The 19,561-nt window shown below is 41.7% G+C and overlaps 1 protein-coding gene across 4 annotated transcripts in view; it reads left to right on the top strand.

Moving 5' to 3' along the window:
• The first annotated feature begins 3,515 nt into the window (after positions 1 to 3,515).
• The window catches only part of cracd (capping protein inhibiting regulator of actin dynamics), a 310,373-nt gene continuing 294,327 nt past the window's right edge, over positions 3,516 to 19,561 (top strand). For 3 of the 4 annotated variants that reach the window (XM_078548153.1, XM_078548164.1, XM_078548173.1), the window contains exon 1: positions 3,582 to 3,747. The gene's annotated coding sequence lies outside the window, so the exon portion shown is untranslated. Of the gene's footprint in view, positions 3,748 to 19,561 lie in introns of all 4 variants that reach the window. The other variant, XM_078548144.1, reaches the window with a different exon arrangement.

Here is a 19,561-nt window from a genome sequence, read left to right on the forward strand (position 1 = left end):
GGAGCTATGGGGAGGAGGTGAAGGAGTGTGAGGCATGGTGGCTGGAGGACTGTTTTATGTTTTCTGATTTTTTAAACATTTCCGCCCAGCTCGCCTTCACACCCAGCAACCTCCACACTCATTCCGGAGTCGCCCAGCCCGACTCCCACTCTAGAATGAAAATGCGACCTTCCGGGCCATTTTCTCCCATGTTGGCTTTTCAGAGCTAGGAAATGTCCTGACTCTGTGCTACTGACCCAGGAGCAAAACTCCAGGCCATTCTGTTCAACTGAGGGCCAGAAAGCTGCAAAAAAAAAACTGCATCACATCCATTCTATTTTTTTGTACATTGGTGTTTCATGTCTCTTTGTGGAGCTTGGGGCATGCTTGCTTATCAGTGAATGATTATTTGGGAAGAAATGCAACATCGCTTTTTTGACATTTGTGTAAATTCATCACCAAGCTTCAGAGTCTCTGAATAAATTTATAAAGGGAAAGTTTCTGTTTACTTGCTAGACGGAGAGGGTGCACCCTTCATAAACCCATTCCAGAGAATTTAGGAACAGATTAGCAAAAGCCAAGACTTAGGTTTCTCCATGTGGTATCACTAGAGTTTAAAAGGATCAGAACACTCTACATTTCCTATTGATTTTCTATGAAGACTTGATAGAGTATAAGCTTATAAGGTTATTTGGAGCTGATACCTAGCTCCCAGTGACAGGACTGCCTAAATCAGTTATCAGACTATGAAGTCTTCCATGGACCATTGCTATGCTTTAAATCTTCCATCACGAGGTATTGTCTTGGAGGCAACACAATATAAAGAGGCTCTTTCAGACTCCCATGAGTCAAGGTAGCTGCATGACAAGTATATTCTTTGCTTTGTCTTTGATGAAATATTTTTCATTATTTCTCCAGTGAGTCCTAAACCTGTTTCCTTTGCCCTCAGTTCAGATAAGGTAACATAGTCACCACTCAATGCATCTGTCTTTGGACCATGCACTGCCTGGGAAACTGCATCAGGTGGCAAGTGGGTGGGTATGTGAAGCTGCAATCTGCTCACTTCTTACATTTAAAATGCCAGTCCTGGTGAGGTAGCAGGAGAGCTACTCTGCTTAATATAATTTTAGAACATAATCACAAGTAGAGTTTCAGCAATGGAATCACAATCCTACCAACATTCTCACTTAAAGCAAATGTTTCTTTCAGGTTAGGTATCTTATGAATTAGAGACTGTTTCTATTTATTTAAATTGTACTGAAAGAGAAGCAAAAGCAGTTGATGTGGCTTAAATAATATGCCAAGTATGCGAATGATGAAGAATGCTGGCGTATCATGCACTGGTAAGGCATGTATTCAGCTGATGATTTCTCAGAGTAAACTCCACATCTTGGTAGACTGGAAAGGAGAAATTCATGAAGGGAAGGAGTGAAAATGAATCAGAAGTTGAGTCATCTCAAGCTGCCGCAGCATAGTCAGTGTTAATGTTTCAGGTCTGGACCATGATGAAAGATCTCAGCATGAAAACTAAGTTTGTTTTTCTCCCTACAGATGCTGCCAGACCTGCTGAGTATTTCCAGCATTTTCTATTTTATTTCAGATTTCCAGCATTTGCAGTATTTTGCTTTTGGCTGCATAGTCATTGATGACTACCAAACACTATTGGCAGAGACCTGAGACCAGATCACCCCCTATTGGAGAATTGTGATTGTGGATCTAAATATGGAAGATCATATTTAAGAAGGAGTAAAAGTAAATAATAATCAGCTCCCCTGTTGGCTAGCAACTAAAGGTACTGCCCAGTGCCTAGTTTGACCCCTAGTCACTACTGAGTTAATAGAGATAAACCGAGATACCATCGGAGTGTCACAATTGCCTAGCAGGTGAAAATGTAAATAAGTTTCTGCTCCTGATTACTAGTCAATGACTCCTGCTGGAAAATGCCTGTTTGCAGATGAGAGATAAGAACAGGATCAGAGCTGTTATACCCTCTACAGTTAAAAAACTTGTCAGCATTAACTTGAGCTTACAAATAAAAAATCATCCCTTGGATAATTTACTGGAGAACCACTGGCCCCCATGGAACCAAATCCCACCTGTGGCAGAAATTTCAAGAGAGAAGGAGTAGAAAATTGAAAATATGCATTAATGTATAATATGCGCTTATGACAATGCCAGCGAAAAGCTAAATTTCCAGATCTATTGGTCTTAATTACTAAGCTACCTGACAATGTTCCAGTCTCTGAATAATTGTGAGTGGGAGCTGCACTGTCTGCAATAATTATAGGCATAAAAGAAGGGGAAATCAATCAGGGCTTTAAGACTTGGACCTTTCATAAACATTATTGCCAGGGTACCAGAAAGAGTTGAGCCTACTGTATCTCTGAACCATGTTCTGCCATGAAAACAGGGTAAGGTTGTGGGAAAAGGGAATGGGATAAAATTGTAACACTGTGCCTGGTGTCTTTTGTCATCTCGGTTTTTATTTCCAACTTTGAAATATACATTAAAAAGTGTGATTTTACACTGTTATCAGCTGAATCACTCTAGTCTGAACACGCATAATTTGGCAGGGTAAGTTAACACATGCCAGTCGTTCCACAAGCACGTCTATGTGAACAGCTGTGAAAGAATGGTAAAATGTTTCAAAAACTGTTTTAATTTTAAGAAAATATGATTGCAGAAAAGATTATCAGGGAGCTCTCCATCCAAGCTAGCTTCAATCCAGCTACTGAAATATCTTAATGCATAGAATCTCTCCTCGGTTGCAGTTGCACAGGATCATGTTTCCGAATTGGCGACCCAGTACATAGTCAAGCTTTATTAATTGATATAACCACTCGCCAGCGGTTATTGGCCACACCCTGTCATTCGGGAATCACCGGGGTTACCAGAGGTGATGGAGAGGGAGTTTCGTGAGCTGCAGGTTAAACCGCTAGGTGGGGGCAGCGTTGAAATGAATTAAGCAAAACGGACGTGTTAATGTGCTTGGGTTGTGTTTTGTTGAAACCAATCAGCTGGCTGATGCTTGATCTGTACTTGGGACTCTGGGACCCAGGTGATTCTGGTCTGCTGTCAAGAGATATTTGGTGAGATACCCCCCGGGGGGGCGGGGGTTGGGCAAATGGAAAAATAAACAAAGCTAAGGACAGGATGAACATTTAGATCTCGCAATAGAAAATAGAATCATGTTTATACAGGTTATGGTTTCATTTGCATCGAGGATCTTCAGCAAATACACTTTAATGAAAAGTAACATAATTGGTCATTTAATCCATTCAGTAAACTCAAGAAGAACAGGATGCTTTGCTATAATTGACATTACGTTTCACAAGGCATCCTAATTATAATCTACACTTGCAGGATTGATTCAAAGTTTAACAATTACATTGAATAGTGATTATTTTACTGTATTAGGGGAGTGCAGCTTTATTGAAACGAGATCGATGAGAAGCACCCCATACAGCTGCAAGCAGGAGCAGTTCCTGTCACTCCCCACGTGGATGGAGAAAGGGCTGATCTATGGTCCATATAGGGAGAGTGGGATTATTCAGGAGACAGCTCTTTGCCACATTCTGGTCCTCCCTCAGTAGAAGCAGCAATGGAGGCAGAATAGACCCAAACCTCTGGACTGCACATCATCCTACTGGCACATCCCAAAGCAGCAACAACAACAACAAAAAGAAAACGCCATAACGTGTAGCGATCAACGCAGAAAGCGAAGGGGAGAAATGTGATCAAGGATTGAACTGGTGAATTAGATGTAAGGTATGGCTGTTTTATTTTAAACCTCGCGAAAATGATGGATGGTGTTGATTTCTGTTTTATGGTATACTGTGATGCCAGTTCTTGTAGCTTTATGTATGTGTTAGTGAACCATGTGTTTATTGATAGTGCAAGAAACCAGGGAGCAGGAGTACCTGGCAAAGCGATGCAAAGGTCAGCCAGAGGAAAAGGCAGTTGCTCAGTCACCGTAAATCAGATGCTCGTGAAAAATCAGGAGGTGGATCGATCAGTAAATCACAGCGGGTTTTCAATATGATTTATAAACACATCGAAAATGACGTTTTCATGTCTAAGGTTACTGTGTTAGATTTTGCATTTTTTGTTTACAAATCTTCCCTGTGTTCTCAGTGATCGCTGACTCATTTATATGGAGCAAAAAATATGCGATTCAAATCGGTGCCGCTGGGAAAAGGGTGTTTTAAAAGCATTCCGCCAGCTTCAAATGGCATAATTGCAATTTTGTTTTTGTATTTGACATTAGCTGTGCAGTGTTATTGCCTGACATGTTGCCCATTTTGTTTAGTGGAAGATCTCCTGCCCTGTTCTGAATAAATATTCGTCTTGCTCTAGAAAACGCTTCCTTTACCACAACAAAAAGCAATATGACAGCTTTTCCATTTAGAATATGGTTTTGTTAAGAGGCCGGTTTGTTGTTGTAAGGCACCATCCTTTGATATATTGTCTATTTATATTTAAATTAAAATTAAATGTAGGTGGGGATTAATCTCCAGTAGAGCCCTCCCTGTACGGTAAAAGTGCGCTGCTTGATTTATTAAGTAGACAACAGGCAGATTGCTATTGATTTCACTACATGCACACAGATATAGATTCTAAGAGGATGATAAGATATGTAAATAACTCAGCCATCTTTCAAATCTTTCATCAGCTTTCTTTATTCCAACATTGAATATTTTGCATTCACAGATTTCAGAGAGCATAATGATTGCATATCTTTGAGTATATTATTCATAATCAAATACCAGAGTGAATTGCCATGAAAAATAACTTGATTCATTGTATTCTATCCTATTCTTTATAATATATTGTAATATATTGCTAGGGAGAATGCTAATGCTGCATGCACACAACATAAGATAACCTATTATGCCCTTGAAGAGCTGACCATTCTTAATAAGTAGGGCTGGGCATACAATCAGTATTGAATGCAACCCAATCCATCTCATCTACAGTCATTGAATTGTGCAAGTTCAAAGGAGAAACCATAATACTATGTACATTTGTGACACCTCAAGAAACACAGCCAAATGAACAGGCTATTGTAAAGCCCAATTTAATAGTTCATCCTAATGTTGTAAATTAGTAGTAGATAGTTTATTGGAATGTATTGATTCTGGTTGATAGAAAGTAGTTTGTAGTACAGTCTTACTTTAAAATTATTTCAAAAATAATAGTTGATCAGTTGTAAGGACCACTTTGAAACAGAGATTGTTATGAACTCAGCAATTATGAACTCAGAAAATTTAATATAAAACACCCTTTTCCCAGCAACACTGATTTGAATTGCATATTCAGGTTGTGTGCCTGAACATGCAGGCTGTGCTGTAAGTGTTTACCTATTTTGTTAAAAACTTAGTTTATTAATAAGTCAGGTTGGAAATTAGAATCACAATTTTACACAGTGATTGTTGGGACCTCAGAATTTTGGCAGGTCAAGAATTCTTTGTCTTGTTGTTTAAAATTCTGCATTACTACTTAGAGATTTGCATTAGATTTAGAGCAAGTCATAATGTGAGAATTAAGAAGAAGAAACTACATAGCTGCTGAAGCATTAAAATAAATTTACAAATAAAAAAATACACTTGTTTTAAGTTTATATAATATGCTCATTGTTTTTATCATTTCTATCATTGGAGGCAGGTTCAATTGATGCATTCAAGAGGGCAGTAGATGATTATTTGAATAGACACAATGTGCAAGGGTGCAGGGAAAAAGCAGAATGGCACCAAATCATGATGCTCATTTGAAGAGCCGGTGCAGACACAATGGGCCAAATGGCCACCACCTGTGCCGTAACAATTCTGTGATTCTGTGAAATAAAATGTTGCAAATGTTCATAGCTCTGTTACTGATTTTTCAGTTCTTTTGCCATTGGTTTGCTTCATTGCATTTTCTTTTCTCATGAATTGTGTGATTGACATTCCGTTGTCATTTGTAAGTACATACTCTACAATGAAGTCGAAATGAATTTATTTGTGTGGCACCTGCACCTAATGTAGGTATAAACAGAAATGTTTGCAATAAGGCTTGAACTGATATGTATGCACAACCTATTTAGTAAGATTTTGAAGATTCAGGAAAACTTTGAACATATTTCAGTACCTTGTGAAAATTTAATATGCTTGACAAGAAAGATCTTGAAAACTAATCCGGTGGTGTAAAAATGGGGTTGGCCTGAAGAGAGAAGGCTTCAATATATTTTCTGGAGCTGATGTAAGTGTTATTAGTATGTGTTTTGTCTATACTGATGGGCAAAAATTCTTAATGTAGCAGAGACTAAAAAAATGACTTTTTCAATGTTAAAGTGGGAAAGATAAAGATCTGTTTATATCCCAGTAGGTACAACACATCCAATTGAATCAAGTGTTCAAAATAATCTAAGTAACTGAGGCAATAGGATTGGGGTTATTCAAAATACAGTTAAATTCCACAGAAGTCATTCTTTTAGTTATTGTGCTAGAAGGATGACCTTTGGTGGGCAGAGTGATCATTCCTTATCCCTAACTTCTCTTCTGTTTTAAATGATTGTTTTTATTCAGTTTTTCTTGTTTAATGATTGAGTTCAGTGAGTCTCGGTAATTGGCAGTGAACTTCAACCCAGATGAAATGACAACATTTGTTTCAGGAATTTAACTTTTTTTGTGGAAATAGCCTTCCTTCATATGTAATATGATCAGATGCCAGTGGGACTGGGATTCGAAAAAGTAAAACAGAGAATTTTTTACTTAAATTACAAACGTTTGGAGAGAAGAGTTTAAATTAGTTTTTGACGGATAGATGTTTCAATTTGCAGCTCTAATGTGGAGAATTGAAATCAGCAAAAGAGAAAATTTCTACTATTGCATGCTGGTGTATACTGCATTGTCTGTTAAAATAAAACATTGAATTTGTTGGAAGAGTGCCAAAGTATTAAAGTTGATTGATGGTTACAAGAGCCTGTATGAACCAACATAGCAAGAAAGCCACTCTAGTTCCTTCACTCACCGGTGCACTGAGTACCAGCCTTCATGTAAATACTCTTAGAGGGTAGTAATGATGCCACAACCATTTATCATGACTATTACATTGTCAGGGGTGGGATCTAAAAGGAAAACATTCTTCTTGGGCTGAAAGGATCATGTCATTTTAAGAAAAGACAAGTGGAGCAGGATTTGTCTAAAAAGATCACATGCCAGCAATCGGCTTCTTTTAAGGTAGTTTGGTGAATACTTCCAACTTCTGTTCCTACGTCTTATGGTCTTATAATCAGTAAGGGAATCAAGGGTTATGGTGAAAAGGCAGGAAAGTGGAGTTGAGGGTTACCAGATCAGCCATGATCTCATTGAATGGCGGAGCAGTCTCGATGGGCTGAATGGCCTACTTCTGCTCCTATGTCATATGGTTCAGATAATAATACAGTTGAATTCACTCATTGTTTTCATTATTATTATTAAAGTCTCAATTATTCTCAATCCATTCCAATTTACTTCTGATCTCTTAAAAGGCACTACTTCCCTGAAAAGGAGTTTGGAAAACGTTGTAATTAATTAACTTTGTAGATTGTTGAAGAACATTATTGTATCACTCATCCTAATGATTCACTGTCCGCCTGGCACTAATCCCATCTGAAGCAAAAAGTAACATGTCATGAAGATAATATTGATTTTTTAAAAATCTTTTATTGGAGTTTGCTATTTAAGAAAAGTGCAGATAGACTTTCCTTGTTTTTCGTGTTCTTGTGTTATGTACCATTCTCTGCAGTTGAAGGTATTTTGTTATTAATTATTGAGATGTGAGCATTGTCAGCAATTTATTGTCCATTCCTAATTGTTCTTGAGAAGGTGGTGGTGAGCCGTCCTTTTGAACCTCTGCAGTTCATGTGGTGTAGCTACACCCATAGTGCTGTTTGGGAGGAAGTTCCAAGATTTTGACCCAGCAACCAGGAAGGATTTAGTTCCAGGTCAGAATGATGTGTGAATTGGAGAGGAACTTGCAGGTGTTCCCATGCATCAGCTGTCCTTGTTCTTCTATATGGGAGAGTTTGTCGGTTTGGAAGGTGATATCAAAGGAGCCTTGGCGGGTTGCTGCAGAGCACCTCAAAGATGCTGCTGCTGTATGCTGGTGGTGGAGGGAGCGAATGTTCAAGGTAGTGGATGGTGTGCCCCCACACACACCCTGGGATCACCCACTTCTCCAGTACAGCCTTGTCCTGCAGCCTCTTCCTTTGCCTGAGGTCACTTCTCTCCCTTCCCCAAGCAAGCCCTAGCCATGCAGCCATTGAAAAGCCACCCCCACCTCATGACTGGTCTGGTAGGTAGAGACCTGCCCGTGAACCGCCCTAAAAGTAATGTGGTGCTGCCTGCAAAGCCTGGTGCTGATGACTGTGAGTGCTGCCCGAAACAAGGTAGGCAAACAAACCTTGAAGTCCCGAGCTTGCCAGGTGCGCATTGCTTATGTACAGTTATGGAACACGTCAGCGTGCAATCACGCCAGTGTGCTCAGATGATCCAGTATGGGGGAATGATTTTGGTGAGCTGGGCTTATAATGATATGCAGATGTATTTACAATAACGTACCAGCGTCCGATGGCTGGAGATATGGCCTGCCATTGACGGGCAGAATGGACGATTGCAAACTGGTTTCATGATGTTGTGAAACTGATTTTTGGCCTTCTCGCTATATTGTTCACTCATGCTGCCAAACCTGCCAACGGGTAGGGAAAATTCCACCCAATGTTCTTAAACAATATTGGGGCTTGATTCCACAATCATATAACTTCCAATGTGAGAGTGCTATCAACTGAGCCAAATTAGCACTAGAAATTCATTGCATCAGTAACTTTTCCAAATATTCCAAATTTACTATTTACAATCTTCTATATCCCCCATGAAGATTTTACTCTGTTGTCAGCTTTTCTTTTTAATCCTTCGAGGGGAAAATGACCATGTTCATCATCTGGGGTATTTGGAAAGGTTCTGGTGGGTGCATCATCAAATTAGATAGTTTGAGAGAGTGTATTGTCAAGTTAAGTGAATTTATCCACTGCTGATAAGTTCTGGTCATGCATTGAAACCTTGGACTCAAGATAGGGAGTAACAATATGCTCATTGACACTCACTTTGGGTTTCACCAGGGCCACTCAGCTCCTAACATCATTGCAGCTTTGGTACAAACACGGACAAAAGAGCTGAACCTGAGGTGAGAGGAACTGCCCTTGGCATCAAGGCAGCATTTGACCGAGTGTAGCATCAAGGGGCCCTAGCAAAATTGGAGTCAGTGGGAATCAGGAGGCATAACACTTAATTGGGTGGAGTCATACCCAACACAAAGAAAGATGATTGTGTTTGTAGGAGGTCAATCATCCCAGTCCCAGGATGTCACTTTAGGAAATCCTCAGAATAGTGTCCTAGGCCCAACCATCTTTAGCTGCTTCATCAATGACTATCCTCCCATCATAAGGTCCAAAATTGAGATGTATGCTGGTAATGAAGCAATCCATGCCTGCATGCAGCATGACCTGAAGAACATTCAGGCTTGGGCTGATAAATGGCAAGTAACATTTATGCCATAAAAATGCCAGGCAATGACCATCTCCAACATGAGGGAATCTAACCATCTCTCTTTGACATTCAATGGCTTTACCATTGGCGAATCCCCCACTATCAATATCCATTGACCAGAAACTGGACTGGACCAATAATAAAAATATTGTGGCTACAAAAGCAGGCCAGTGGCTCGGATTTATGCAGCAAGTTCCTCACCTCCTCCCTCCCCAAAGCCTGGCCACCATCTAATAGGCATAAATAGGGAATTTGATGGAATACTCTTCATTTGCCGGGATAGGTTCAGCTCCAAAAACACTCAAGAAGTTTTACACTATCCAGGACAAAGCAGCCTGTCTGATCAGCACCCATCCACCAATGAAAATGTTTACCCCCTCTACAACCGGCACACAGTTGACAGCTTATACAAGATGCACTGCAGCAACTCGCCAAGGCTCCTTCAACAGCACCTTCCAAACCCACGACCACTACCATCTAGAAGGACAAGGGTAACAGACACATGAGGACACCACCACCTGCAAGTTCCCCTCCAAGCCACTCACCATCCTGACTTGGAAATATATCACCATTATTGCCTTGTCACTGGGCCAAAATCCTGGAACCCCCTCCTTAACAGCACTGTGGCTGTACCTACACCACAGGACTGCAGCAGTTCAAGAAGGCGGCTCACTAGCACATTGTCAGGGGCAATTAGGGATGGGCAATAAATGCTGGCCTTGCCAGTGATGCTGACATCCCATGATTGAATTAATAAATATATATAAATACAAATAATTCCAGTCCTTACCTGGAGATCAACTCTTCAGCTGAATCTTGAGAGGCTTTTATAAAAGGAGAGTGCGTAGTTAAAGGCCTACAGCATTAGAATAATTCAGGTGAGTAGGACCCAGCGAAAGGCTGAAGGGGTAAAGTTAGGAGATTATACACAAAAAGTTTGGGTCAGAGGAATGGAGTGTTAGGGGAGATGTAGGGCTGAAGGAGATTACAGAGAGAGATAATTATTTAAAATTAATGCATTGGGGGATGTATGGCAAGCATGTCAGTAAGGAACAGGATATGAGCAGCAGAGATTTGGACAAGTTGATATTTATGGAGAGTATTGAGAAACCATGGTCGTGGCCCATCCAATTTTCCTATACGTACACCCAGTGGATGAGACTCCACAGAGTCTGTTGTACACCTCAGTTGATCTTCTTTTCTGTTGACTTCAATTCAGAAGGAAATTGCACAATAAAAACTAAAATTACTCATGGTGTGTCACATTTCTATGATTTTCTTCATTACCAAAAGTGCAAGAAGAATTGAACAGAATAAATATAAAGAGACATGTAAAGGAATATCCATTTACAGTTCATAGAATTAGTCAGAGACAATCACACACACACACATCACTATATTCAGGGCAGGCGATGGGGTAGTAGTATTGTCGCTGGTAATCCAGAGTCCCAGGTTTGAATCCCACCATGGCAGATGGCGGAATTTGAATTCAATAAAAATCAGGAATTAAAAGTCTAATGATGACCATGAAACCATTGCTGATTGTTGTAAAACCCCATCTGGTTCCCTAATGTCCTTTAGGGAAGGAAATCTGCTGTCCTTAACTGGTCTGGCCTATATGTGACTCCAGACGCACAGCAATGCGGTTGACTCTTAAGTGCCCTCTGAAATGGTGCTATCAGGCAGCACTTGCTTAGCAACAACCTGCTCACTGACGCCCAGTTTGGGTTCACTCAGGGCCACTCAGCTCCTGACCTCATTACAGCCATGGTTCAAACATGGACAAAAGAGCTGAACTCCCGAGATGTGGTGAGAGTGACTGCCCTTGAAATCAAAGCAGCATTTGACCGAGTGTGGCATCAAGGAGCCCTAGCAAAACTGGAGTCAATAGGAATCAACTGAGCAAGCCACTCAGTTGTATCCAACTGTTACAAAGTCTCATTAAAGGAAACTGAACGGACCACCTGACATTGAGCTAGGCACCGGAAACCACGACGGTAAACTCAGCCCTATCGACCCTGCAAAGTCCTCCTTGCTAACGCCTGGGGCTAGTGCCAAAATTGGGAGAGCTGTCTCACAGACTAGTCAAGCAACAGCCTGACATAGTTATCCTCACGGAATCATATCTTACAGATAATGTTCCAAACACCACAATCACCATCCCTGGGTATGTCCTGTCTCACCGGCAGGACAGACCCGGCAGGGGTGGCAGCACAGTGGTACACAGTCAGGAGGGAGTGCCCTGGGAGTCCTCAACATCAACTCTGGACCCCATGAAGTCTCGTGGCATTAGGTCAAACATGGGCAAGGAAACGTCCTGCTGATTACCACATACCACCCTCCCTCAGCTGATGAATCAGAATCATGTTTAACACCACTTGGAGGAAGCTCTGAGGGTGGCAAGGGCATAGAATGTGCTCTGGGTAGAGGACTTGAAAGTCCATCACCATGAGTGGCTCAGTAGCAACACTACTGACTGAGCTGGCCGAGTCCTAAATGACATATCTGCTAGACTGGGTCTGCGGCAGTTGGTGAGGGAACCAACATGAGGGAAAAACATACTTGACCTCATCCTCATCAACCTGCCTGCTGCAGATGCATCTGTCCATGACAGTATCAGTAGGAGTGAAGACTGCACAGTCCTTGTGGAGACGAAGTCCTGCCTTCACATTGAGGATACCCTACCACTGTGCTAAATGGGTTAGATTTTGAACAGATCTAACAACTCAAGACTAGGCATCCATGAGGCGCAGTGGACCATCAGCAGCAGTAGAATTGTACCCAAACACAATCTATAACCTCATGGCCTGGCATTTCCCCCAGTCTACCATTACCATCAAGCCAAGGGATCAACCCTGGTTCAATGAAGAGTACAGGAGGGCATGCCAGGAACAGCACCAGGCATACCTAAAAATGAGGTGTCACCCTGGTGAAGCTATAACACAGGGCTACTTGCGTGCCAAACAGCATAAGGAGCAAATGATAGATAGAGCTAAGCAAACCCACAACCAACGGATCAGATCTAAGCTCTGCAGTCCTGCCACATCCAGTCATGAATGGTGGTGGACAATTAAACAACTCACTGGAGGAGGAGGCTCCACAAATATCCCCATCCTCAATGATGGGGGAGTCCAGCACATCAGTGCAAAAGATAAGGCTGAAACACTAGCTACAATCTTCAGCCAGAAGTGCCAAGTAGATGATGCATCTTGGCCTCCTCCAAAGGTCCCCAGCATCACAGATGCCAGTCTTCAGTAAATTTGATTCATTCCACATTATATCAAATAACGACTGAAGGCACTGGATACTGTAAAGGTTATGGGCCCTGACAATATTCTGGCAATAGTACTGAAGACTTGTGCTCCGGAACTTGCTGCACCCCTAGCCAAGCTGTTCCAGTACAGCTACAACACTAGCATCTACCCTGCTATGTGGAAAATTGCCCAGGTATGTCCTCATACACAATAAGCAGGACAAATCCAACCCAACCAATTACCGCCTCATCAGTCTACACTCAATGATCAGTAAAGTAATGGAAGGGATCATCAACAGTGCTATCAAGCGGCACTTGCTTAGCGATAACCCGCTCACTGATGCCGAGTTTGGGTTCCACCAGGGCCACTCAGCTCCTGACCTCACCTCAGCCTTGGTTCAAACATGGTCAAAAGAGCTGAACTCCCGAGGTGAAGTGAGAGTGACTGCCCTTGATATCAAGGCTGCATTTGACTGAGTGTGGCATCAAGGACCCCTAGCAAAACTGTAGTCAATAGGAATCAGGGGGAAAACTCTCCACTGGTTATATTCATACCTAGCACAAAGGAAGATGGTTGTGGTTGATGGAGATCAGTCATCTCAGCTCCAGGACATCACTGCAGGAGTTCCTCAGGGTAGTGTTTTAGGGCCAACCATCTTCAGCTGCTTCATCAATGAACTTTCTTCCATCATAAGGTCAGAAGTGGGGATGTTCGCTGATGATTGCACAATATTCAGCACCATTTGTGACTCCTCAGGTACTGAAGCAGTCCATTTCCAAATGTAGCAAGATCTGGACAATATCCAGGCTTGGGCTGACAAGTGGCAAGTGACATTCGCGCCACTCAAGTGCAAGGGAATGACCATCTCCAACAAGAGAGAGTCTAACCATTGTCCTTTGAATGGCATTTTTCAAAGGCATTACCATCACTGAATCCCCCACAATCAACATCTGGGGGTTACCATTGACCAGAAACTGAACTGGACTAGCCATATAAATACTGTGGCTACAAGAGCAAGAGCTAGGAATCCTGCGACAAGTAACTCACCTCCTGACTCCCCAAAGCTTGTCCACCATCTACAAGGCACAAGTCAGGAGTGTGATGGAATACTCCCCACTTGCCTGGATGAGTGCGGCTCCCAGAACACCCAAGAAGCTTGACACCATCCAGGACAAAGCAGCCCGCTTGATTGGCACCACATCCACAAACGTTCACTCCTTCCACCACCGACGCACAGTAGCAGCAGTGTGTACCATCTACAAGATGTACTACAGGAATTCATCAAGGCTCCTTATACAGCACCTTCCAAACCCACGGCCACTACCATCTAGAAGGACAAGGGCAGCAGAAGATGGGAACACCACCGCCTGGAAGTTCCCCTCCAAGTCACTCACCATTCTGACTTGGAAATATATCGCTGTTTCTTCACAGGGTCAAAATCCTGGAACTTCCTTTCCAACAGCACTGTGGGTGTACCTACACCACATGGACTGCAACGGTTCAAGAAGGTAGCTCACCACCGCCTTCTCAAGGGCAACTAGAGATGAGCAATAAATGCTGGCCCAGTAATGAATAAAAAAAAGTATTGCTTACATTAGAATGCTGGGAAAAATTGCAGTTTTATTTTTGAAATATATAAAGGAAATGCAATCTCCCTGAACATCCTGGTAAACTAAAACTGCCCTAGGTATTAGTTCTGACTTTCCATTACTTCTGAATTAGAAATGAATTAAATATTGATACAGTTCATATAAAATTGAAATGAATATGCCAACTTACCAATATTAAATTCAGAGCTATCCAGACCTCATTTCAGGGATTTAAAATCTAAATCTGCCTTCAAGACAATGATGGTGCCTGTCATTGAGTACTGTACAGACACTTTGCTATTTAAATGCAGGTGCTGCAAATGCTGTGACTGGATTTGTCTCTCTAGCTATTTCTTACGTGGTGTAATTCTGAATGAAAGAACATTATATGTGGCATATCTTGCAAGGACAATGTTTGATTCATTTTGTACTATGGCCTCTGGTAATAGAACCTGAAGGTTCCATTTTGTGTAGATATAATTATGTCTCTGTTTTCCACAGAGATGTATTTTACAGTCAACAATTGTGCCAGTTGCTCATCAGAATGGTTCCACTTGTCTGAAAGGCAGAGTTGCCTATTTTGTTGTCCATTACTCAGCATATATTATAATTAGACAAAAGATATTGTATTTAGGACTGTTGCATGTTCTATATATATGTATAAAATCAAGTCATATACAGTTAGTAAATGTTTATTCTCTCAAAATTACTACATTTATATTTCAACCAAATAAGGAGGTTGTAATTTAATTAGCTTAGGGAATACTGCACTGCAAAAGGGTAGTGGCTGGCCTATGGTAATTAACATTAATTAATGTGAATACATTAAAGAGTTGTTTTTGAAAAAATCATATTAGAATTTAGTTAGAACCAAAAAAAGTTTTAAATGGGGTTCAGTAAGAGCTGCTTGTGTCCAACTGTCATGCACCATGCCCTGTAACACCACTGATATCAGAAGAATGTGTAAAATGGTGAATGATAACTCACCCCTTGTTAGCAGATTTGGAAAGTGCTATCCGAATGACTCACCATTTCCAAAGGTATCTGTGGCTTTCAGCTTTTCCCCTCTGTGGAAGAATTGCATCTGCAATCTCATCTCATTTTTTGAATTTTAAAGATTTCCTATGATTTGTGGGAAATGTGTTTTGTTCCAGAGATCCAGGAGGTTTTCCTTGCGAATTGCCCATTTTTCCACTCCATGGCCTGAATTTTGCGCTCATTGGGCGCACACGATCGGTGAGCCCTGAAGCGGATGGGAAACGGTCCCCGGCCGCGATTGGCCCCTGACTGTGATTTCACACTGGCAAGCCGATTAACAGCCAGCCAGCGTGAAACGCGCCCCGAGAAAGACTCAGCACTACTGATGGGGATGGGAAGAGGGCGGGTGCCGATGTCACCATGGGTATTGGTGACTGCTTCCACTGAGCTACCTGAAGGCCAACAGCTGCCTCAGGGAGCTGCAGACCTCCAAATAATAAAAGGAAGCACAAAAACGCTGCAAAAAATGTCAATGCAGCACAATCAAGCAACTGAAAGCAAACTTCATTTAAAAAACAACAGTCCCCAGATATTCCTTTTTATTTTAAATCCTAACGGAGATTTCATCCCGCCCTTGGATGAGGTTTCATCAAAAACGTAAAGCCTGCTGGGCCGATTGACCCGTCTGCCAACTGTAAGGTTGGACTGGCCACGAAAAATTGCTGACAATTACACTTTTAATGATCTTAATTACCCGCTTAATTGTTGGTGGGCGCTGTTCCGACTGCCATGTGATCCCGCTGAGTGAAATATCGCGCGAATGCACAATGATATCGGACGCTCGCCTGATGTAATCTTGTGAGATTTTGCACCCATTCGGGTCGGGCACGTGCCTGCCCGCAGAACGTAAAATTCTGCCCAATGAGTTATTTTCAGAATTTATTTTTCCATAACGCAGTCTTCTGTGAAATTGGCTGGCACAGTGTTTAATTCCACAACCATCCAGAAGGAGGATTGTAAATGCTTGCAAATGAGAGAATGGCTGCAAGACAAATATTCCTCAGCATGAGAGATGAGGTACCATGGTTTCCCTAACGGCAAGGTACATCGTCCCAGGGCGACTTTCTTAAATCAATCACATACGCAGTTGACACAGAGAATGACCTGGATAGGTTTGCCTTTATGTAGTTGCAAGTCTGGAACTATTGTATGTTTGAGAGTGTTAGGATAGGTGCTGTCTTCCACTTCTTCTATGCCACCTTTTTTTAATAGATACCAGCCGCTGACCTATATGACAATTGCCAGACTTCAGACATTAAATATGTGAAACAGGTAACCCAGTCACAACAATGAATCAAACAGGAGTTTTATGCTTAGCTGGATTTTCCAGAATTCTGGAAAGGACAGATATGCCTTGGAGCATCAGCAGTCAGGGAAGCATTCTCTGTGAAAAGAAAAGTTTTCTTTCATTCATTATGTGGTTATTGTTGCTCTTCAGCTGCTTTAGCACTTATAATTTCTGTACGATCCAGAAGCATCCCCTGAAATGGTTTCACTTCCCACCCCCACACCATTACACCTGTGGTGTCTTCAAAGTTTCTATCTTTAAAAACCCCCTTCCCCGCAGCCCAGCCTTTACTTGTCTACCTGCTGCCCTTTGGCAACATCATCAAAGACGTAGTGGCAGTATCCACTTATAAGCTGATGACACCTAGGTCTAACTGTTCACCACCTGTCTCAGCTTTTGCAATCTGTTTGTGCTGTCAGCCTGTTTGTCCAACATTCACTCCTAATGAGTTGCAGTTTCTTTTGCTGCAATTTGGGAAGACCAAAGCTATTGTCTTTTGTTTCTGTCTCAATCTCTACCTTCATCTACATTCCATCTCCCTCCGTAACCATTGCCTCAGGTTGGATCAAACTGTTTGCAACCTCGGCGACATATTTGGCACCAAGTTGAGATTCTGAGCCCAAATCATCTCCGCTGCAAAGGCCATCAACTTGTACCTCAGGAACATAATCTCCTTCCATTCTTAAATCAGTCCATCTGCTACTGACACCTTCCATTTCTTTTCCACCTCCTGACTCAATGGTTCCAATGTCCTCCTGGCTTGCCTTGTATCCTGCACCATCCATAAAATTCAACTCATACGTTAATCTCCTGCCTATATCATGTCCTGCAACACTCACCTATCACTCCTGTCCTCATTGGATTACATTGACTCCCAGACCCCTATGTCTCAAATTTTAAATCTAGCTGTTTATGGCTGTATAGTGAAAGAAGAACTCATCACTGAAAGGGCCAAAGATTTGGAAGCAGCTCACCTCAATTATTAGAATGAGGCCCGAGGACCAATTCCATCTGAGCATTGCACATCCAGGTTCAGATGCATTCTGCGTGTCACTGTGAGTTTTGCACGTGAAATTAGGCCATAACAAATTTCTGTGCTTTGGAGCTCTGCAAGCTATATTGCAGATACCCATGGAGTTACTATACACAGTTATCGGACTTAGGACACAATTGGTTCCCAAAAACCATGTCTTAAGTCGAAACGTAGTAACTCAAAACTGATTTTCCCATAAGAGCAATGTTATAAATGGGGGATTGGTTCTTGAACCAAGGCCTGATACCCTATTTTCACCAAAATAACCCAGAATTTTGTACTCAATCAATTATAGAAGAGTAATATAGCAACATTAATGTATTTATATTGTAAATATCAATCATGTTGACATAAAAGATAACATAAGCTAAAAATACATTTAGAAATATAGTACAGTACTGTACAGCACACTGTACATTACCCCTACATACTAATGGTCTAAAAAACAAATTTTAAAGCCTTAATTTTCTTTTTTACGTACCTTCAACATTCCTGGGCTCATGGGTGGGTCTGACTGGGTGATGTTTTCCGGGGCTTTTGAGGTGATTTGGAAGGACTTCTTTGAGGTGATTTTGCTGGACTTTTTGAAGGGCTCTTGGTTGGACATTTTGAAGGGTCTTGGCTGGAGTCTTCTCAGGATTTTTGGCTGCGGGTTTTTCTGGAGTCTTGTCTGCTTTCTTAAAGAAAGTGTCCAAGGAAGTTTGGAATGATGTTCTCCTCTTTTCTTTGTAAATTTCTCTGTAGCAGCTGTACATGTTGTATATGCCCCTATTCACTGATGCACTGTGTTCAATGTTGGGGTCATGTTCCTCAAACATTGAATATATTGAAATGCCTCAGCCAACACTTGTGTTGTCAAGGCTTTACGAGGAGGAGTCTCTTCAACAGTGGGTGCATCTTCTTCTTCCTCTGCCACTTTTTGCTGTTCCAATTCAATGAGGTCCTCATTAGTTAATCTTTCAGAATGTGCAACTCATCAACATCCTCTAGTGCAATGTCTAAGTTGAGTGTTTTGCCCATTTCAACAACACTTTCAATCACCTCTTCAACAGTGTCTCTAATGCCTTGGAAGTCAGACACAAACTCAGGTCACGATTTTCTCCAAACACCATTCAAATTTCATTGTTTGACTTCATTCCATGCCTCACCAATGTTCTTAACTGTATGGTAAATGTTGAAGCCCTTCCAGAATTCCTTCAGAGTTGGTCCACCTTCCTTCTCATTTGTCCTGATGGTCTGGGCAAATGTGCACCTAAGATAGTAGGCCTTGAAGGTTGCAATCATCCCCTGGTTCAGGGGTTGCACCAATGAGGTGGTGTTGGGGGGCAGAAACACTACTTTGATGTCAGGATGCATGTCATCAAGGATGGTTGGATGACCAGGAGCATTGTTGAGGGTTAACAATGCTTTAAATGCAAAATTGTTTTTGCTGCAATAATCCCTAATACTTGGCACAAAATGATGATTAAACCAATTCTCAAAAATGTTCCTATTGATCCACGCCTTATGATTGGATTTCCATATCACTGGGAGAAATGCCTTGGAATATCCCTTGAAAGTCCTGGGGGTTTTCTGAATGGTGCACAAGCAAAGGTTTAAGTTTAAAGTCACCTGCAGCATTGGCATCAAGCAAAAGAGTGAGCCTATCTTTAGCAGCTTTGTACCCTGGCATGGATTTCTCCTCTTTGGCAATGTAGATTCCCAACAGCATTATTTTCCAAAACAGCCCAGTTTCGTCAACATTAAAAACTTGCCGCGCACAATCCCCACCCTCTTCAATGATTTCAGCCAATGTCTCAGGAAAGCACGAACTGCCT

This window comes from Cetorhinus maximus, chromosome 1, assembly GCF_964194155.1.
Source record: "Cetorhinus maximus chromosome 1, sCetMax3.hap1.1, whole genome shotgun sequence".
Lineage (NCBI taxonomy): Eukaryota > Metazoa > Chordata > Chondrichthyes > Lamniformes > Cetorhinidae > Cetorhinus > Cetorhinus maximus.